Raw genomic sequence first — 4,681 nt, 5'->3', positions numbered from 1 at the left:
AATTTAAAGTAAAATATTCTAAAAGGAAATAAAATGCAATAAAATAAAACTAAATCTTTAACAAAACTAAACTAAATAATGCAATAAAACAGACTAATTAATGACTCATCAAACTCCCCCACACTTGAATCTTTGCTTGTCCTCAAGCAAAAGGCAATGGACATAGCAGCAACAAAAGATTAATCATGGCAATACTATTAAGAACACATGTCTCAAAAGAAAGGTTTTGCTTCAAGTACACTAATCAAAATTTCAAACATCCCTCGTGAACCTATTCAACCCAACATCAAGTCTCAAGTGAGTGTGTGTGTGCAGTCCAACCTTTTTCTTGCTCCTGTATAAGACAGATATTATGAGGAACAGGTTCTATTCTTAATGCTAAAGTAACCGAGAAAAGTCCTTTCTTCATTTCATATAAGAGTGATGAGAATTTAAGTTAAAATTAAATCAGATTAGATTAACAATTAAGCTCAAAGGGGCTGCAGATGCTTAGGGGCTATCTATCCTCATAGGAAGTTTTTTTGGATGTAATTGTCCTTTCCCCCTAGATTGAAAATCACCCTAAGTAGTGCTGCAAAATTTTATCATCTCCGCGTAGGAAGTCTTTTTGGATGTAATTGTCCTTTCCCCCTAGCATTGATGAGTTTGTTTCATTATAAGTTCAAATTAGGGAGTCACCACCACAATTAGGAAGTTAGGGATTGTCATTTCCCCCACATGTTGGTGCCATTCTCCCGCCCCATTATAACTTTAACAATTTAAGAATATAACAATTAAGAACATTGATTTTTCCCACACAAACTTATACTACTTTTACTCTTAAGACTTTAAAGGGTCTAAGTTAACACTAAAGATAGAACGTGCTCCTTAAAATACCTATTCATACACTTGCTCAAAGATTGCAACTGGGTGCTTTTCTCATTGGAGATTTTTCACAATAAAACAAGATGTGGGTATAGCATGAACACAAGAAACACAAGAAACTACTTTCATGTACAAGAAACAACTTTTAAAGAAGAGACAACAACATTTTTATGCCATATTTTACATTAAAAATAGGCTACTAATCATGCCTCTTGCTATAAAAACAAAACAAAAGAATAAAGTTCAAGGGAGTTTGGGAACACTACGACTCTAGACACTTTATTAGGCCCCCCCCACACTTAGGGGAAGCATTGTCCTCAATGATTCAAAGAAAAAGAAATTAAAAGAGAGGAAGAAGAAAGAAAGAGTAGAAGAAAAGTAGGAGAAAGAGAGAAGAGAGAAGGGAAGAGAGGAAGAGGAAAGCTCACAATGTCTATTGAGGTCCATAAGGGGGACCTTGGAGTTGTAGGTGTTGCATCATCCGGTGGAGCATCTCATTGTTTTCTTGTGTCATGCGGTTTCCCTTTTGGACATCATTTCTTAGCCCCGATAATTCAACACCTTGCCTTTGTTGCTCGGTGCTTATCCTCTCAATTTCAGTTTGCATCCATGCCCATCTTTCATTGTCATTTAGCTCTCCCTCATGACCGGTGTCTTGGTCATGGTGCTCTCCCTCATGGTGCAAGTTAGCACCTTCTCCTTCATTAAGATTTTGCTCTTCATGTACCTGGTCATCATCAACATACAACAAATTTGCTTCCACCTCGATGCTAGTTCGAGATGGGTTAGGAAGTAGTATCAAAATAGACACATTGAGCTTGAGTGAATATTGCATGGGCGGTTGATGTTTAATGAAGTTCATAGCAATGAAGGTGTCTATGTTAAGCCTATTGTTTCCCTCAATTGGTTTTATCCCCTCATCTTCACCCACTCCAAATTGCCTAGCTGTGTATGTAGTGATACCACCTACTACTATCTCTCTCTTACCGTCAGACCTATCACCTACATAGGAAAGATAATCAAGCAAGTAGAAACAAATATTCACAGGGTGGTTATATAGCATAGCCCATATCATGAAGAGTTCATCTGTCCTAGAGTTCCCTAACTTGGTCCTACCCCAAATAGTGCAAGCCATTACCCTTTAAAGGTACCTAAGTACGGGGTTGTGAATGTTGCTAGCTTTATTGGCTCTAGTGACAAAGGAGCTAAGGCCGGTGATACGTTCCCAAAAGACAGCGGGTTGATAGTCAACCGGCGTAAGGCTAGGATCCCAAGAATCATGGATATACCCCTCGTTTGCAAAACCTAAGGCATCACAAAAGTGCTGAAGAGACATATCATAATCAATATTCATTAGCCTAAAGGAAACTCTATGGTTAGGGTTATCATAATTCAACCTATCTTTAGTAAAAACAATGGAACTCAAAAATTCATAGGTGAAATTCTCATAATCCCTCATAGGTTCTAACATATCAGTCCAACCTAGCCTTCCTATCAACCTATAGACATCATTTCTAAGCTCTAGCATATTCAAAGTATGAGAATCAGGATATCGAGAAGGATGCAAGGGTTTAAAGATTAGAATTTTATACCTATCCCTTTGTGAGTTGTCCTTAAACTTGATCCCATGATTCTTGACTTGTGCTTGCTTCTTTGAGGGAGGTCCTCCTTGAGATCTTGCTGGTTCCTTGCCACTTCTCCTTGAAGCCATTCCTTTGACCTTGGGTTGACTTTTCAGTTTTGGTGAAGGGTAGGGTTTGTGTTTTAGTAAGGTTTATGGGTTTGGTTATGAAGATTGGTTGTGAATTTGTGGATTTTAGGTTAGGTTTTGAATGAATAGGGTTTTGATGAATTATGAGTTTGGGTGGATGAAAGTTGTTTTTGAGTGAAGTTTGTGATTGATTTGTGGAAGAATTGAATTGGTTTGGTGGAGTTTTGATGGAGATATGAAGGTTTGAGGTTTGATGGTTATGGAGGTTTTAGAGAGAAGTTTGAAGGTAGAGAGAGGTTGGTGTTTGAGAATGAAGGAAGAAGAAGAAAAATTTTGTGTTATAGGAGGTGCAGGGATCGAGCACGGCCGTGCCACCTATTGGCACGGGCCGTGCCAACTTACTGAAGTTTTGGCATGGTTTTGGTTGAATCATCTGGCACGGCCGTGCCAACCTTAGCACGGGCCGTGCCAACCTTCTGGACATAGGGGCTTCAAAATTTTCAATTTTTCTCGAATCATACTCGGACAATTACCTACAAAACAATTAAAACAAAGGAAAACAAACAAAATAAAGCAATTAAATGCGTGGGTTGCCTCCCACGAAGCGCTTGTTTAGAGTCACTAGCTTGAAGGTTAGTTGGTGGTTTTAACTATCCTATACCCAATCTCTCACTAAGGGATAATGGCAACAAACTAACATGCTCTCCCAAATCACACATGGCTTTCTCAAATGTTTTATATCCTATGACACAAGGTATGGAAAATCTCTCTGGATCCTTAAGTTTAGGTGGCAATTTGTTTGGAAGTATTTCAATAAAATTTCTAAACTGCTCATCTAACTTGGATTTAGCAAACTCTTGTGTTATAGGAATTTTAGGCTCATGAGACGGTGAAACAAATGGCTTGTCATTCTCTCCTATAGCTTTCTCACTTTGAGGCTTATCACTCCCTATCTCTCCTTCATTGTTCTTAATTTTCACAACGGGGTCCTCTAGTTTGTTACCATCCCTAAAAATAATAGCACTTATATGGTGTTTGGGGTTGGTTTCGGTTTGGCCTAGAAGGACTTCAGAGGTTTGAGGGGGAGTTGCCAGCTGTTGGGGTACTTGAGAAGTCTGAGTCTCTATCATCTTACTGTGAGTAACTATGGAGTCTACGTTCAATGTATGTTTGGCAAGAGAGTCCTTCAAAAATTCAGTTTGGTTTTTAAACTCTTGGAGCTGCTCAGATTGATTTATAAGAAAATTTTCTAAAAAAAGTTCCAAGCTGGATTTTTGAGGGACTATTTGGCTGTTTGCATAACTGAGTGGTGTTGTTTCTTGTCCAAAAAGATTTTGAGGGGTTTGAAAAAAAATTTGGTTATTTTTAAACCCTTGATTATATTCAGCATAGTTTACTTGCTCAGGACTTCTAACAACACTACCTAGTTGGCAATCAATGCCAATATGGCCAAATACACCACAAACTTCACAAAGAGGTGATACAGGGGCAGGTGTGACAGCACTAGTATTTATTTTATCAAATTTTTGTGAGAGTGCGTCAACTTTAGCAGCTAGATGATCAAGGGAAGAATTTTCATACATACCTACCTCCTTCTGAGAGGGTGAAGGAGCAACATTAGTGGTGTCCCTTCCGTAGGTCCACTGATAGTGGTTTTGTGCCATGTCCTCGATCAAAGCAGATGCTTCTGTGTATGTTTTGTTCATCAAAGCTCCACCTGCAGCTGCATCAACATAAATCTTTGTGGGATACAAAAGACCATTATAAAAAATGTGAATAATAAGCCAGTTCTTTAAACCATGATGGGGACAAAGTCTAAGCATTTCTTTGAAACGCTCCCACTCATCGTAAAGAGATTCTCCATCTTTTTGAGTGAATTGTGTGATTCGATTCCTTAATTGAACTGTTTTAGAATAGGGGAAGAATCGGGCAAGAAAAGTTTCCTTCATTTGATGCCATGAAGTGATAGAACCAAGTTTCAATGAATTAAACCAAGCACTAGCTCTCCCCCCTAAGGAAAAAGGAAAGTAGTGCAGCCTTACGACCTCTTGGTTTGCATTCACGGTTCCACTGAGTCTTAAAAAAGTTGAAATATGAAAATTCGGA

General features: G+C 38.6%; 1 non-coding gene across 1 annotated transcript; it reads left to right on the top strand.

The window, feature by feature from the left end:
- The first annotated feature begins 4,369 nt into the window (after window positions 1-4,369).
- LOC146949607 (small nucleolar RNA R71) lies at window positions 4,370-4,476 on the top strand. Its single transcript, XR_015029490.1, has one exon. It is a non-coding gene; the product is annotated as a small nucleolar RNA R71 (small nucleolar RNA).
- The last annotated feature ends 205 nt before the right edge of the window (window positions 4,477-4,681 follow it).

This window comes from Medicago sativa, chromosome 2 (genome assembly GCF_051527215.1).
Source record: "Medicago sativa cultivar Bolivia chromosome 2, Bolivia_mono, whole genome shotgun sequence".
In the NCBI taxonomy this organism is placed as follows: domain Eukaryota; kingdom Viridiplantae; phylum Streptophyta; class Magnoliopsida; order Fabales; family Fabaceae; genus Medicago; species Medicago sativa.
Note: the sequence above shows the minus strand (reverse complement) of the source record. Positions and strands in the feature narration are given on the sequence as shown.